Genomic DNA, 17,488 nt, shown 5'->3' with positions numbered 1-17,488 from the left:
TTATCTATGATCCTGCAATTGGCATTATTTCATGCTTTTGCATGGAGGAATTGTATACCATTGTGTACACTTCTATTTTATCTGTTCTTCTGTCCGTGGACATTTTGTATGTCTCCTCATCTTGGGTATTGTAAACGGTGGTGCCGTGCACACTTGGGTGCATGTGTTTTTTCGAATTCTGGACTTGTTGGCCTATAATCTTAGGGGAAACTCTGCAGAATCATAGGGTAGCACTCTTTTTAGCTTTTAAAGGCTCATCTTTAATGTTCTCTCTAGTGGCTGTTGCCATTTATTTACCACCAGGTCCATAAAAGAATTTCCTTTGCTCCATGCCCTCTCCACCATTTATTCACTGTAAAGTTTGGTGATGGCATTTTAGTGCGGTGCAAGGTGATCTCTAATTGTAGTTTTGATTTGCATGTCTCTGCTAACTGCTACGCTGAATGTGTTTTTACAGGCTTTTTTCCTTCATATACCCGTGTGCCTAGAATTTACCTGATTCAGTTGGCTTCTTGAATGTCTGCCCCCTTTTCAATGATTTTCAAACACTTTCGCCTGGACATTTGTTGATGTCAGGTATCATGTTGGGCCCTGAAGTCGTTATGAATACAAAGTGCCCCTAAGCAAGCGTTTTGAGGTTGCTTTTGCAGGAAATGGCCACCAGGCGTCAGTATTTCCTCGGGACCTACTCTGGTTACGCCCGCAACCAGACACTAAGGGGAAATTCCGCTTGGTGCTTCTAACTTAGAGTGGAATGTGACCGTACAAACACCCAAATCTTGTCTCATTGCCACATTTTTAATTAGAATAATTTTTACTTTTTCTTGGTGGAACTTTGATGTACAGTATGGAGTATGTTGTAGCTATAGTGAATCGTTTTCCCTTATACATATCCATATATTCTATGCATCTTTGGCTTCTTTTCCCATATAGGTTACTAGAGACTGTTGCTAGAACTCCCTGGTATACATAGGTCCTTGTTGATTATCTCTTTTATTGGAAAATTGCATATTTATTATTTCCATTGTCCTAATTTATCCTTTGACCCCCTTTTGTCCTTTTTTTAACCATATGTGTGATTTCTAAGTCCATGAGTCCCTGAGTTTGTGTTCTCTTATTTGTTCAATGGTGTGTATTTTTAGATTCCACCTATAAGTGATATCATATGGTATTAGTCTTTCTGATTCTGACTTACTTTATTTAGTATGATTATCTCTAGGTTTTCTATGTTCCTGCAAATGGCATAATTTCATTTATTTAAATGTCTGAGGGACTTCCCTGGTGGTGCAGTTGTTAAGAATCCGCCTGCCAATGCAGGGCACACGGGTTCGAGCCCTGGTCCGGGAAGATCCCACATGCTGAGGAGCAATTAAGCCCATGTGCTACAACTATTGAGCCTGTGCTCTGGAGCCCGCGAGCCACAACTACTGAACCCAGGTGCCACAAGTATTGAAGCTTGCACACCTAGAGCCCGTGCTCTGCGACAAGAGAAGCCACTGCAATGAGAAGCCTGTGCTCCACAACAAAGAGTAGCCCCAGCTCATCGCAACTAGAGAGAGTTCGTGCATAGCAACGAAGACCCAATGCAGCCAAAAATAAATAAATAAATGTATTTTTTAAATGTCTGGGGCTTCCCTGGTGGCGCAGTGGTTAAGAATCCGCCTGCCAATGCAGGGGGCACGGGTTTGAGCCCTGGTCCAGGAAGATCCCACATGCCGTGGAGCAATTAAGCCCATGCTCCACAACTACTGAGCCTGTGCTCTAGAGCCCACAAGCCTAGAGCCCGTGCTCCACAGCAAAGAGAAGCCACCGCAATGAGAAGCCCACGCACCACAACAAAGAGTAGCCCCTGCTCGTCATAACTAGAGAAAGCCCACGCACAGCAATGAAGACCCAATGCAGCCAAAAATAATTAATTAATTAATTTTTAAAAATGTCTGAGTCATATTTTGTTGCGTACATATATTAGTTCTTCTTTTTCTGTTCACCTGGCCATGGACATTTTTTATGCCTCCATGTTTTGGCTCGTGTAAATGGTGCTGCAGTGCACTCTGAGTGCATGTGTCTTTTTGAATTCTGGTTTTCTCTGCATATACTCCTAAGGGTAGCAATGGTGGATCATATGGTAACTCTCCTTTTAGGTTTGAAGGCACTTCCATAATGTTGTCTATAGTGGCTGTTACAATTTGTATCTCACCAGTACAATAAATGGGTTTGCATTTCTCCATGCCCTCTACGTCATTTATTCATTTTCAATTTTTGATGATCGCCTTACCAACTGGTGAAGGTGAATCCTCATTTTGATTTAGATTTGCATGTCTCTGCTAATTGCTGTGTTGAACATGTTCTTGGGCTATTTTAATTTATAAACAGTGTGAGTAGAATTTTCCTGTTGAAATTGCCTCCTTGAAAGTCTGCCCTCTTTTCAATGATTTTTGAACACTTAGCCCTGGACATTTTGTGATGTCAGGCATCATTTAGAGTCCAGAAGTCCTTGTGAATATTAAGTGCCCATAAGCAGTCTTTTTGAGGTTGCTTTTGTGGCAAATGGTCATAAGGCCAGCATTTCTTTAGGCCCAATTCTGCTTATGTCAGCAACCAGAGCCTTAGGGGAAATCCTGTTTGGGGCTTGTAAAAAAAGAGGAATGTGCCAGAAGAAACACTCAAATCTTGTGTCTCATTACCACTTTTTAATAAATTAATTTCTTTTTATTGGAGTGACATTGATATACAGTGTTGTGTATGTTGTAGGGATACAGAACCATTTTCAGTTATACATATATACATATCTCTGCATGTTTGGCTTCTTTTCCCATTTAGTTTATTAGAGAGTGTTGATAGCCCTTCCTTGGTATACGTAGATCCCTGTTGAATATCTATTTTATATGAAATAGTATGTATTTGTTAATTCTCCTAATTTATCCCTTGACCCCTTCTGTCCAGTTGGTAACCATATTTTTTTTTTAGGTTCCTGTGTCTGCTCATTTCCTCAATTATTTCAATCATGTGCATTTTTAGATTCCAGCTATACGTTATATCATATTATATTTGTCTTTCTGATACTTACTTTACTTAGTATGATTATCTCTAGGTTTATCTACGTTCCTGCAAATGGCATTATTTCATTCTTTTACATGGCGGAGTCATATACCACTATGTACATGTATCACTTTTTTTTTAATCTCTTCATCTGTCCATGGACATTTTTTATGTTTCCACATCTTGAGTATTGTAAACGGTGCAAGCTTGGGTTCATGTGTCTTTCGAATTCTGGTTTTCTCTGCATATACTCTTTGTGATAGCACTGCTGGATCATACGTTAGGTGTCTTTTACCTTTTAAAGGCACTTCCATAATGTTCTCTATAGTGGCTGTTCCACATTTACATCTTACCATCACCGTAAAAGGGTTTCCTTTTCTCAAAGCCCTCTCAACCATTTATTCATTGTGATTTTTATGATGGCCTTTGAGACCAGTGCAATGTGTTCCCTCCTTGTTGTTTGATTTCCAAGTCTCTGCTAATTGCTATTTTTACGGAGTCCAATTTCACTACCTTCGCCGCACAACAGGCCAATGAATCGGAGACGAGGTGTTGAGGCAAAGAATACGACTTTGTTTGGAAAGCCGGCAGACCAACATGATAGCGATGGCAGCCCTGCGTCTTGAAAAACCATCTTAGCAGGGTTTGGATGCCAGTTTCTTTTACAGCACAGAGAGTGGGAGGAATTGAGGCAGTAAAGTAAAAAGGCCTTAAATTTTGCAATATTCCCTGGAATGGCCAGCCTCAGGGAGGGGATGTGTTAATTTCTTCTTTCTTGCAGCCATCCACAGGTGGACAGGGTCAGATGGTCTCCCTGTGAGCTGAACAGAGGCACTTTAGTTAACATTCAGGCAGAGGGGCAGTATTCCCTGAGGTAGGCCATTATGTATGATTATTATAACAAAAGCAACAAAAACAAAGGTTAAAGTCAAAGAAACAGATGGAACATGGAGTCCGATTTAGCTCTTCCCTGTTACAATTCCCCACTGTCAATGTACATGCCACAATCTTGTGGAAAAAGGGGTGACAACGTTTTAACTGTTCCGTCAGATGGATCTTTCTGGGAGTTTCTGCCATCAGTTCAGTGTTCCAAATGTTGAGATTTTTCTTTTGTTCCTCTTTGGAAGTGTCTACTTTACATCTGTAGACTGAAAAAATATTTACAACCTTAAAGTTGAGATTTATCAGGAATTTTGAGGGCTTCAAGCCTGGAGACCGCATCTCAAGTTAAGGAATTTAGTGCAAGGGTCAGGGCTCACTGAAATAATTCCTTTGATATGCACCACACCTATCTGTGGGCCGAATGCTGTATTTTCACATCCTGAGTTTCCTCAGGGCTTACCGCAGGGAGTAGCTGCAGTCTGATGGCTGCTGACGGCAGGTATTCTTCTCCTCCCTGAGTTTTCTCAAGGTTCAATGGCTCATGTTGGAGAGCTGCAGTCGCGGATGATTGAGCCTCTCCTCTTGGTCAGGAATTTGACCAATATTTGAGAGACATTTTATGAGCAAATTTTGTCCCAGGGTGCTGGGAGGCTCATCCCAGGTCAGGTGAAAAATCTTGATATACCACTCCAGGTGCTAATTTTCGGATTAGGCCCTATCGATATTTAAAGATTCTCTGGATCCTCTGTCTAATTATGATCCAGGAGACATTTTCCCTTGTTGTTTCTTCCCATACCTAGAATCACATTATTACAATTATTTTATGCTATAAATGTGATCTATTTCTGTAAGATAGTTAGCTATAGAAGTTTTGTTGGAGGCTTGGTTATTCACTGGGTACTGCAAGAGACAACAATCTTATAAAATAGACAAGATATAAGTAATGTAGATAGTAACCTTGACAAAGACATAGTACAGCAGGGAGACACAAAGCACAAGCAATTTTGAAACAAAGAACAAATTAAAACAGTGGTTAACATAATATCAAGTTCACAGGAGAGTCAGCTGGAGACAAATTCTGGCAGGATCAGGTAGAAAAAGATAAAAGTTTCCTCTTTGTTTACAAAGGCATACTTTATCAACTTGTTGTAGGTCATAGCATAAGAGAAAAGGTTTTTCCTAAAAACAAAGATTAAAGCTGTTGCAGCAATAATAGAAATGAAGTTTTCCCTCTCCTGAGAACAAGGAAAAGAAAGCTAACAGTGAACAGGCTAGAGAAGAAACATAGCCTGGCCTGAAAGAGTTAGTCCTACTTTTTTTTTTTTTTAACTGTTACTATCTGTAACTAGATTTGTACTTCACAAAGCTAACCTATTACTCTTTAACACTATGTGAGTTACATCCTTCACTCCCTTGTAGCAAATCACCCCTTGTAGTATTTGCATTTCAGAAAAAAGTCACTGTAAGGTCGGATCTTAACAAACGGCACCGCGAAACAGAGGAAAGCTTCAAGTGAGCTTTATTAGGGAGCGCTCCCGGGCGAGGTTCACTGGTCCGAGAGAAAGGGGCCCGAGAAGTCACACCCGGGCGAGGGTTGGGCAAGACTTTATAGGGGAAGAAGGGAAAGGGGTATGGTGAATCTGGGAGGGCGCAGGGTATTCCTTGTTTGGTGGTCTTTTCGGGTATCCTGGGGGACCGTTAGTCCCGCCCCTCGAAAGGCGGGGCTGGGTTCAAAGTCCCCAGGTCAGTTCCTGGAACTGGGTGGTCCGGAGAATTTCGGTCTGATGCAACCTGTGAATCTGATTGTGTTCTCCTGCCTCGGGCCAGTTGGCCTTACAGTCACAGGCTGATAACCCAGAGACAAACGGACCCAATTACCAGGCTGCTTGACGCCAGCTGTGACTGTTTTGAAATAATGCAGGAAGAAGAAGAATGCAAGACCTTTACTACTTTGATCCTTATCATATACCCTGGACTGCGAGCCCCACATATAAAATCTTCGCCGATCCCCAAAGGAGCGCACGGTTCTTGAGGTGCTAGCCTGCTGTGTCTTCCCCTCTGCCTGGTAGAAACAGCCATCTCTCTCTTCCTCCAAAATCTGTGTCTCTGTATTTCTGTTCAGCATCGGTGCACAGAGAAGCCGAGATTTCAGCAACAAAGCCAGTATATTTCCCAAAGTCATAAACTTACAAATCATATTTACCAGTTCATTCAGTCCCATGTAATTAATTCCCATTCATCTGGATGAAATAATCATGTTTCCCATTAGTTTTGTCCTTTGTTACCCAGTCCAGTGATATTTTCTAAAGGCTATCAGAAAGTTATATCTGTTAAAAAGTTCCTCTTTTATCAGTCTTCTTGAAAATCCTCATTTTGTAAAAGCATCAGGACAAAACTTAAAACAGCATGGCTAAAGATTTGCGTACAATGTAATTAGCAGGAAACTTGGATATACCATTTTAGGATAGCTAGTATTATGATTGATAACATATCAGGACATATCAGATGTTAAGGATTCCATATAAATTTTGGTATATCTATATAAATGGCATTTACCCATACACTATAACCTAAGGTTCATCTCCAATCACTTGACAAAGTTTTTAAAGTAATTTTAACATACCAAATAAACGTAGTTTGACATTTCTCACTGAGATGTTCTTTCGAAGTGCCCCAGAGCCAGCTGGAGGCTAAAAAACTTTGGTCAGATTTTTGATATTTGGGAAGTTTGTTAAAAATATCAAAAATGTTTTAAAACACAACAGGATCGTAGGTCACTGTGAAAGAATACTTATTCATTTAACCGAAGTCACAAAATGATTAAAAGAAAACAAATATGGATCACCTAAGGGCATAGAAACTTATAATCTGTTATCAAAAGGAGCACTTCTAACAGAGAGATCAAATTCCAGTCTTGTATTAGCTTACTTAACAAAATTGATTTACTTAGTTAACTTCAATCTAAATTTAGTTAATCCTGACCATGTATAAAACTTTCCAGTAAAATGTAATTCCATTCCTCATACCATCTTTACTGAAAACACATATTTTACCATACTTAAATGTTTTATTATTTTCAGTTGCTTTAATTATATATTTAAATTAGAATCCCTGACTCTTAAAAACCTTAATTTCTAGTGACAACCAAGAGGCAAGTAATAGTTACCAGAATCTGGAGAAACTATTTAGATGATTTTTAGAACATAATTATTTTTATAGTTTACCTAAAAGCTCTTATGTCATTTACATTTAAAATTTCATCATATCAAGTTATGTTTCTTGCTGACAAATTTGCAACAGATATAACAAGATTTCATTTAACTTTTTTTAAATCTAGGTGCAGTGAAAGTACTATACTTAATGTTGGTGGCTCTAAAGACATGTCTATATTAATTAGATCAACAAACTTAAACATTAATACCAGGCATTTACTTAATACTAGATATTTCCCAGTTCACGTGTACCTGAAACTCATTTAGCTTAATTTCTCTTGTAGGTAGAATTGTTTGGTTTGTAAGCAATTACTTTTCTTTAAGCCAATTAAATAGAGCTAATTTACAGATTAACCTCAGCAATGTTATCTAAAGACAAATACACGTACAAACAGAGACATCATAGTTCTCATTTCAAAAGTTCAGCCCTGAGTCAGGTACAGCAATGTAAAACCCATCAGTTTACAAAAGAGTTTGGATTAAAGTTGGGTTTCTGGCAGATGGAACAAATCAAGCTCTTGTCTAGATGGCTAAACCCTTTCTACTAATAATTATGGAAAACAAGTCAAGTTCTAAATTGCTGTACCCTCTTTTTCAAAATTTGCATTTTAAAAAGATGGCAGAGATAAGGGTTTTTGAGAAGACCGGATAGGACATTTGTATCTCAAAGGTACAGGCAAGTTTCTCCTAGGATGACTTTTGTTTTCCCTTTGTTTAATATTTACAAGCCTCTTAAGATCACCCGTATTTATTAGAAAATCAATCAACTTCCTCCCCACTGTCAATGGTACCTGGGGCTCCTGTGGGGAAATCAGAATCAGACGCCTCAAGTACAAGGGAAATTGAACTTGAGTCCTGGCCTCTTACAGGATATCGGGGCGAGGGAAATTGCTTTGCTCTAGAAGTGGCTCCTGGTCCAAATTGGGTGCCCGGTTGGGTCTTAGATACTTAGATACTAAACCAGGTCCCTGTGCCCCGGGGTTTACCATAGAAACTTCTATTTGATCCCCATGGGTAGGGGAAACAGGAGGCAGTGTATATGTTGGCGGCATGGGAGGGGAGCAGTTGGAACTACTGCTGGTGCAGCCTGCTCGGCCATTGAAGGAGCTGGATAGGCTGGAGGGGGGTGTAAGTTTTGAAATAACATGTCCCCACTCTCATTTTTTTCCTCTTCCTTTGTAGAACAGATTTCCACTTGGGTTTCCCTTCAGACTGCTGCACCATAAGATGGCAGCCCTGACTCCTTTTCCTCCTGATGCAATAGCATAAATGCTCCTACATATGGAATCTCATCTCTTTTCCCTGCTCTTTTTTAAACATCTTTATTGAGGTATAATTGCTTTACATTGTTGTGTTAGTTGCTGCTGTGTAACAGTGAATCAGCTATACGTATACATATATCCCCATGTGCCCTCCCTCTTGCGTTTCCCTCCCACCCTCCCTATCCCACCCTTCTAGGTGGTCACAAAGCACCAAGATGATCTCCCTGTGCTATGCGGCTGCTTCCCACTAGCTATCTATTTTACATTTGGTGGTGTATACATGTCACTGGAGAACAATATGGCGGTTCCTTAAAAAACTAAAAATAGAACTACCATATGGCCCAGCAATCCCACTACTGGGCATATACCCTGAGAAAACCATAATTCCCTGCTCTTTTGCAGAACATTTCTAACTGTGAGTGAGCCATTCAGAGGCCATCATTCTTCTGATCCTAAGATATACTGGGTCCACATCCTATTACAATAGTATATCTATCATGTCTTTTTTAGTCATAGAATCACCGCTATGTTTTGCCCATTTATCTAATATATTCCCCAAAGTGCTCTCCTTTGGGATAGATGGAGTGTTTTCCACTTTTAAAAGTTTGATAACACCAAGACACAAAAGACGCAAATTCCAATACAAAAGGCACAAATTCTAGCATCGATGCACACAAAACCACGACAAAACCAATGAACTAGTTCCCAGATCAGGTAGACTTAACCGTACAAAACCAAAGAACTTTTTCCCACCGAACCGATTCCCAGAATCAGGTAGAGTTCAACAACAATTGCCCCCGCTAACAGGGTATTCCAGCCAGATTGGCTTGTCCCGTAAAGGAAAAGCCCAGACTAAGGGGGGAATATGTTCCTGGTGTGCATGCCAGAGCGACTTACCCTCCAGAATCAGTCTGTCGACTCATAGCCCTAAATGAAACCGAAGTTCCCCAAATTGGAATCGAAGTTCCCCAAATGGAACCAAAGTTCCCCAAATTGGAACCGAAGTTCCAGAATCGAATCGAGTCCATCAACTCGTAGCACCAAACTGAAGTTGGTCGGTTCCTTGACTCAACTGCCAAGTGCTGGGGTAGCCGGTGTCGCTTCAGGGAACTTTGAAGGGAAGATCCTCAGGACTAATGGTCCCAGCAGCCGCTAGGGCCTTGCCCCAGTATTCCCTGACCAGGGCGGCTAGCCACGAGCAGCAAGGCTCCTGGCTGGCTAAGCCAAATTTTTTACCAAGCTCAAGCTCGCTCTGCTTGCCGCACGACAGGCCAATGAATCGGAGACGAGGTGTTGAGGCAAAGGAATACGACTTTATTCGGAAAGCCAGCTGACCGAAAAGATGGCAGATAGTGTCTCTGAAAAACCATCTTAACTGGCGGGGCGGGGGGTCGGGGGTGGGGCGGAGGGGCGGGGTTTGCGTGCCCGTTTCTTTTATAGCACAGAGAGGGAGAGGAGATGAGGAAGTAAAGTGAAAAGGCCATAAGCTTTGCAAATATCCCCTGGAATGGCCAGCGTTGGGGAGGGGATGTGTTAATTTCTTCTTTCTTGCAGCCATCCACAGGTGGACAGGGTCAGATTGTCTACCTGTAAGCTGAACCGAGGCACTTTAACATTCTGGCAGAAGGGCAGGGTTCCCTGAGGCAGGCCATTATGTATGATTATAATAACAAAAGCAAAGATTAAAGTCAAAGAAACAGATGGAACGTGGAGTCCAATTTAGCTCTTCCCTTTACAAAACCATCTTTTTTACTTGCCTTTAGTCATGAAAAATCTAGTTTATGAGTTTTTTTTTGGTCCAAAATTCATGACTATTGCTTTTATTTTATGCTGGGGCATTTTTAGGATGGTTTTCATTAAATTTTTCATGTTCAGAAATTAAAGATGAGAGTAATTCTTCAGTGAGCATATTAAGTTGATTTTGTTTAATTAATACAGTTTATTCTCAATTGGAGAGGAACAGTAAGATGGCTTTTCTTCAGTTATTGTTTCTTCCACCTCTTATACGTAACATTATCAAAGTTAATCACTTTACTGTAAAAATTAGATCAGGTGAAAATTTGGAGAATTCATAAGCCATGGGGTTGTTTAGGCATGAACAAACACACGTGACTGTGATGGGTGTTTAATAGATTTTGTAAAATTAGGAGAAAAATATTCCAATTTGAATGATGCTGTAGCATGATGTAAAAGACAGATGTACAAGATGAAGAACTGCATGATTTCGCATGTGGTGAGAGGACACCTGTTCTCTGACTGCACAACTGACACACCCTAAATTTAGGAGAAAAATCTACTTGTTTCATTTCCTGATTATTTCCAGTTTGTTTTTTATCATTGTCATCCTTGCTACATATGAATCACAGTCACTGTCCTTCTTTGCTTTCATTATGGACACAGGGTTCCCGCTGCTCTCCTCACCCCCAGTCATCCATGCAGGCCCTGGTAGTTTTTGATGTGTACTTTAAAAATTTCGAAAGCAATGAGAAATTTAAGTGATCAATTTGAGGTCACTTATACGATTCAAATACAGCATTATGATCACCTAATTGTGATAAGAGTGGAGCAGCTTCAATGGACCAGAGTTTTAACTCGGGCAGTTAGCACTAGGAGACTTGTAAAGACTGATAAAATAGGACAATGGTGTTTTTTTGTTTGGTTGGTTGGGTTTTTTTTTAGAGAGAGTTACATAAGACTTGTTGAAAGTACATATGGAGAGTTCCTTGGAAATGTAGGGAGGAAAGGAATGTAGCAAGGAAGCTCCACATATTCACCCCAAGGTCTTAGGCAGCTGGTGGTGGTGTGTTCGGATGTATAAATGTCAGAGATGGAGACTTGGCAAGTGTGGTGGGTTTCTGAGAATCCAGGAAATCTAATTCTGTCCTAGTGATTTAAAATATTTCCTGGGCAGTACTAAGGACTGGATGCTATTAGTAGACAGAGATTATTACATTTTTCCAGGCTTAGATCAGTGGCAGTTTGATGGAGATGGGGTGTGGAATGAAACCATCTTTGTGAACATAGCTTGAAATGTCCCGTGGCAGACTAGATGTGGAGATGAGGAAGACTTCCGGACACTGTAATAGGCAGGTCAGCATGGCATGTGCTGTGGTTTCACAGAAACCTAGGTGCCAGGTATATACCAGCAACATAAAATATATCTACTGTAAATGAGTGACCTTCCAGGGAAGCTGACCCACAGGTGGCAGGGAGCATCCTCACTTCCTCTCAACAGAGTGATGGCCTTGTCATGTGCTCTGGGATCTGTACCAGGTGTCACTTAGTTGGGGGAAAAGTTTATCAGTCAGAGGCAGTGAGCATTTCTTTTTCAAACAATTTATTTGGTTTTTAGGCTAGAAGTTCTGATTTTTTTCATAGCCCATACTGTCTTTTTACCAATCTTGCCTGGAATGGGAAGAGGACTTTTTTCAGTTGTGCTAATTGATACAATGGACTTGGGTAGCAGTTTATGCTCACTTTTAACCTTGGTATAAGTAAAATATAATCGTGTGTTTTTCTGTAGCTAGTGGTTTGTTTTCAGTTATACCAAGAACGGACTTATGCATATGCATAGAAAAGATGTACATTTGGTGTTATGTACACAGTGCATAGGTAGATGTTCACAGCTGAAAAAATGGCTGAGAATATTTATGAGTTACCTTTACTTTTTTCACTTCTTCTCTCTGGTGTTGGCCACATGCAGGCACTTTACACATTTCTGTTCTCTCATAACCCTGGTATGGTCGCCCCACAGTCATATATCACATTTCTTTATCTATGCTGGACACCAGGGAAGCAATAGATGGCACCTCAAATTTCTAGATGCCTAAATTAAATAAATAAATAAAACACAAATTGGGATCATCAAATTTTAAGGAGAAGGAAGAGCAATTAATCTCCTGTATTGCTGATTGGAGAATTAAAAATATATCCAGTTAGGAAAACTGATTGACTTTTACTAATAAACGTAAACCTTTACCCTATTAGGAAAAAAAAGTGAAAGTAAGCACAAAACAATGAAACCTCTCTGAACTTCTAAGATACCCTTCCATTCTGTATTCCTCCACCATCTATAGTTAGCTTCTATTGCATGCAAACACTTTTTAAAATCAATGATAGGGAAACAGAACAAGAGACAGAAAGGTAAGTCCCAGTATCTGCATCCTCATGGTTATTAAGTACTGCAAGTGTAGTGCTACTAAAAACTGGTCTGGGGGAGCAGCATTGGCACAAAGAAGAAACTTGATAAAGATGCCAGTTCCTGGGCCCCACTCCAAACCTGCAGAATGACAGTTTCTTCCATGGGTCCTGGAATACTTTGTATGCATATTTAAATTTGAGAGGCAGAATTTACATAAATGCTTATCACTCTAGGCTTACAATAAAGATGACATGGTGAGTTATAATAACCAGTATCACCTGTGACCTCCTTCGCAGATTCTTTTTTTTTTAAATTAGTTAATTAATTAATTAGATTTTTGGCTGCATTTGGGTCTTTGTTGCTGTGTGTAGGCTTTCTCTAGTTGCGGTGAGGGGGGCTATACTTCGTTGTGGTGCAAGGGCTTCTCAGTGCGGTGGCTTCTCTTGTTGCAGAGCTTGGGGTCTAGGTGTGCAGGCTTCAGTAGTTGTGGCACATGGGCTCAGTAGTTGTGGCTCACGGGTTCTAGAGCGCAGGCTCAGTAGTTGCGGTGCCCAGGCTTAGTTGCTCCACAGCATGTAGGATCTTCCCGGACCAGGGCTCAAACCCATGTCCCCTGCATTGGCAGGCGGATTTGTAACCACTGAGCCACCTGGGAAGTCCTCCTTCACAGGTTCTGCCTGAAAGCACATTAAAAAAAAACAAAAGTATAATTGACCTACAATACTATATTTGATTCAGGTGTACAACATAGTTTCAGGTGAACAGCATAATTTATATAGATTACAATAAATTTTTTTAAACTGCATGCTTCAGGCAATTCCAGGGTGAAACCAGAGTTAAGCAAGAGGGCTCTCAGGTATATTTGTGGTGTGAGAGTTGAGTCCAACCTTTGGTTCAAGAAAAGGTAATAGAGTCTGTGTGGTCGGGTCAGGTCCTTGCAAACCACATTCCCCATTGCTATAGCAGAATTAGTGGTTGACTGTGAGGCGGAAGGGCAGGTGAAAACAGGGAAGGAGAACATCACGTTTTGGCCTCAAAATCTGCAAATTAGAAATTCTTCCTATGTATTTTAAAGGGGCTGTCACAAAGAAGACTCTGCACAAAGAAGACTTTCCTGTGATACCCCCTTTATTGACAAAGAAAGGTTTCAAGAGGAACTCCTGCATTTCTGACCTTAGAAAACACATTTATAGAGGATCTTTTCATTAAATTTGGAACAACATAGAAGGCAAAATATATGAATCTATTTTGTTTAATAGTTTGATTATTTTCAAAATCAAGAAGAGTTAAAATGCCTTCCTTAGAAAATAAAAAAGGGTATAAACTCAAAGGTAATCAGTTAACATAACTATTTGTAATTCAATTATAAACTTTTATATAATTATAAGTCAATATTTTATTATGAAATAATTTTAGAATTGTAGAAAATCTTCAAAGATAATACAGAGAGGTCTCAAATATGTTTTCATCCAGTTTTCTCTATAGTTACCGTTGTACATTGCCATGCTGCATTTGTGAAAACTAGGAAATCTCCACTGGTACATTACTGTTGGCTGAATTCCAGACTTTATTTGCATCTCACCAGTTTTGACCCTATGTCATTCTTCTCTTCCAGGACCCAGTCGAGCACATTAGGTACATATAGTCATCATATGTTCCCTGTCTCTTGTGCTCTATGACCCTCTTAGTCTTCCCTTATTTTTCATGACCTTCATGAGTTTGAGGAGTACTGATGAGACACTGCTTAGACTATCCCTAAAGCTGAGTTTGTGTTATGTGCTCCTCATGATTAGAATAAATGAGTAATTTTCAAGAAAGATTCCACATCTCATCATGTCATATCATTTGGTAATTGACATGGTTTATTAAGGTGGTCCATCACTTGTTTAAAGTATTTGCGAGTTTTCTCCATTGTGAAGTTACTGTGTTTTTCTTTTCCATACTCTATTTTTTGTAGGGCAATCACTAAGTGCATCTCATATGCAAGGAGGGGCTGAGGGGATAAAATAATCTTCCCCACTTTAAAAGAGGAATAACTCCTTATATTATTCATCATCCTTATGTACAGAATATATTCCTTTTCTCCATTTATTTCTATAATTATATTTTTAACATTGATATGGAATCCTATGTATTTTCCTATGTATTTTGTTATTATCATTCAGTTCCATGCTCTTTATTTTGTTGTTCAAGTTCATCTACATTTGACCATTGGGAGCTTTTTCAGGTTGGTTCTGTTTCTCCGTGATGTGCAACCAAACTTTTCTTTTTTAATAAATTTATTTATTTATTTATTTATGGCTGCATTGGGGCTTCATTGCTGTGCATGGGCTTTCTCTAGTTGCGGTGAGCGGGGGCTACTCTTCATTGTGGTGCACAGGCTTCTTATTGCAGTGGCTTCTATTGTTGCGGAGCATGGGCTATAGGTGCGCAGGCTCAGTAGTTGTGGCACCGGGCTTAGCTGCCCTGTGGCATGTGGGATCTTCCCGGACAAGGGCTCGAACCCATGTCCCCTGCATTGGCAGGCGGATTCTTAACCACTGCGCCACCAGGGAAGCCTGCCACCAAACTTTTGATTCAAGTATTATTTATAGGCTCTGTAAGATCTTTCAGGCTCTTGTGTATTCCCAGTTTCCACAGCCTACTCAGTATTTCCTGCTTCTTTCACATGAGACTCTGTCTGACTTTTACGTTTGGGATAACATAAAACAAAACAAAAAGCAGTCTCTCAAAACTCTTCAATGATCTCCTTGGAAATAACTAGTAGTTTGTAGGGTTTTTTTTGGTAATTAACCACTGGGATAAAGTTTTTCACAAATATCCTCTGTTCCCCAAAACTGATCTCTTATTGCACCTACAGGTGAAAAGATACTTGCAGTTGTGAGGGGAGATGAGGCCAGAGAATCACAAACCTACACCTAGGTTTATGACTGCTTCCCTCCAATATGGGTACTGGCTGTCTTGACAGTCACACTGAGCCCACCACCCTGACAGCAGAAAGGAGTCAGGTGACAGTTTTTTCTTTCAATCTGAAAGGATGACTGTCTATGGGAGGGTATCAGGTATTTAAGTAAATATTTATTCCAGAAAAAGTGATTCTTCAGGGTTTGATTCTGGTCCAGTGCCAAAGCCATACAGGAAGTTGAAATAATTCTGAAGCTTGAGCTGAACTAGTAAAGAGAGACTGGGATTATAGTTCCTCCATCAATCTGTTACGGCTTCTAATGTAATTTAGTGTAATTCACAATGACCTTGATTCTTGGTGCTGAATCCAAGTAATACTGCAACCTGACTTTTAATATACTCCTAAGTGCAGAAACCAAGTGCGGAAACAAATCTGTTGTTCATATTAATGACTGGAATCAGAGACTAAATGTTCAGGATTACTGCAGGTATGAGCCTGTAACACCACATGCTGATAATAAAGACTAAGAGAAATGTATGTAAATCATTTAGTCCTGCACAGAATGTTGTATCCAAATGGCAGTTGCTGGAAGAGAAATATGTTCTCTAACTCAGGGTGTATGAAGTACTTAATGGAGACAGAAACTTTTTTCTGCTGCCATCGTCAGTGGTCTGTGTGTTTTGATGAGATGGTCTTCCCTCTTGAAGAAAAGGAATTCGTCCTTAAGGAAATATAAATGTATAATAATGCATTTCAGAGAACAGAAGTCAGTCTCAAATGTATCTTGTGATATTTCCTCTGTTTCAAAAATATTCTATCAATAAAAATGTATGATTTACATTTAATAAAATGCACAAGATTTCACACGAGAGATTCCATTTTTACATAACTATCTTGTATATTAAAATAACATAAAAGGTGTATCTATCTTCACTGCTAATAGTTTTACTTCACTTACATATTAATAAATTGATGATAATATGATGTGAAATTCGTAAAATTTTTTTAACCTACACAATTTTATTAATATTAGTGATTCATAACACCTACTTTAAGGCACACTATGATGCTATTCAACAATTCCTGTGATGGGTGGTATTCCATTTTGTTCAGGCACAGAAACATATGACTCTCTCTGTTGCTGTCCTAATATTGAGCCTGTCTTGCATGTATTAAATCCAACTTTGTCATATTGCAGGTTTCTGTAGTATTACAATGAGTATCTATATTAAGATCACTACATCCTTTGCATAATTGATATTGGCCTATTAATAAATCTTTATACTGAACTGGAAACTTGTCAGTACTAAATAATTACCACCAACTTAAACTATAATAACAAGTTAGGAAAACAGATAAATATATATCTAAACTGTTGGAAAAACACAGCTAACTAGATCTGTAAGTATATCATAGTAATTAAGTACGCTAGGTTTGTCAACAGAAAAAGGATTTGGGATTCGGTTATGATTTATTTTATAACAGAATCACCATCTTACTGACTGTAGGACTGTTATTACATATTCCCTGATGTTTCATGTTTGCTGCTCATGATCTGATCCATGTCTCTATGGTTTTCATCTTGAATAGGCACAGGCAGCAGATTCAACACATCCATAGGACTATTAACTCCTCTAGATCCTCCCCTGAATCTAGAGCCACCCAAAGTGTCCTTGTCTTGGTGAGCACTTTTGTGTCTTTGTAACCCTCTCTTCCATATTTCACATTTGTTTGGCTCCTTTTAGTAATCCCAGCTGGTGAATGGTGAACTCTGCTGCGTTGGTTACTGTCTGTTTCTTACCTCTAGTCCCCTGCATTCTCTTGATTCATGACTGCAGAGTATCCAGGCTTTGTTTTTCTTTGATAATAATGGGAGAATTTCCTAATCTTGTGAGATATATGTAAATTGATGATATTTGCACATTGATCAGTTTTTTGTATATTCATTCCTCTCTAAGTCCTAAGTATAATTTACAAAGTCATTTACAAGAGAGTGGCAAATAAGACAATTTTATGCTCCAAAAGAAGCAATAAATCATAGTACAAT

At 39.5% G+C, this 17,488-nt stretch overlaps 3 long non-coding RNA genes across 5 annotated transcripts in view; 1 reads left to right on the top strand and 2 right to left on the bottom strand.

Moving 5' to 3' along the window:
- Positions 1 to 17,488, top strand: part of LOC137203432 (uncharacterized) — a 105,183-nt gene that overhangs the window by 61,898 nt on the left and 25,797 nt on the right. The window lies entirely within an intron of this gene.
- Positions 3,590 to 8,527, bottom strand: LOC137203416 (uncharacterized). Its single transcript, XR_010933099.1, has 2 exons — positions 4,382 to 8,527; positions 3,590 to 3,860 (listed from the first exon to the last, which is right to left on the bottom strand). It is a non-coding gene; the product is annotated as an uncharacterized lncRNA (long non-coding RNA).
- LOC137203426 (uncharacterized) overlaps positions 9,805 to 17,488 on the bottom strand; it is a 94,960-nt gene continuing 87,276 nt past the window's right edge. For 2 of the 3 annotated variants that reach the window (XR_010933102.1, XR_010933104.1), the window contains exon 8: positions 9,805 to 13,213. This is a non-coding gene — a long non-coding RNA (uncharacterized lncRNA). The remainder of the gene's footprint in view (positions 13,214 to 17,488) is intronic. The other variant, XR_010933103.1, reaches the window with a different exon arrangement.

This window comes from Pseudorca crassidens, chromosome 1 (genome assembly GCF_039906515.1).
Source record: "Pseudorca crassidens isolate mPseCra1 chromosome 1, mPseCra1.hap1, whole genome shotgun sequence".
NCBI lineage: Eukaryota > Metazoa > Chordata > Mammalia > Artiodactyla > Delphinidae > Pseudorca > Pseudorca crassidens.
Note: the sequence above shows the minus strand (reverse complement) of the source record. Positions and strands in the feature narration are given on the sequence as shown.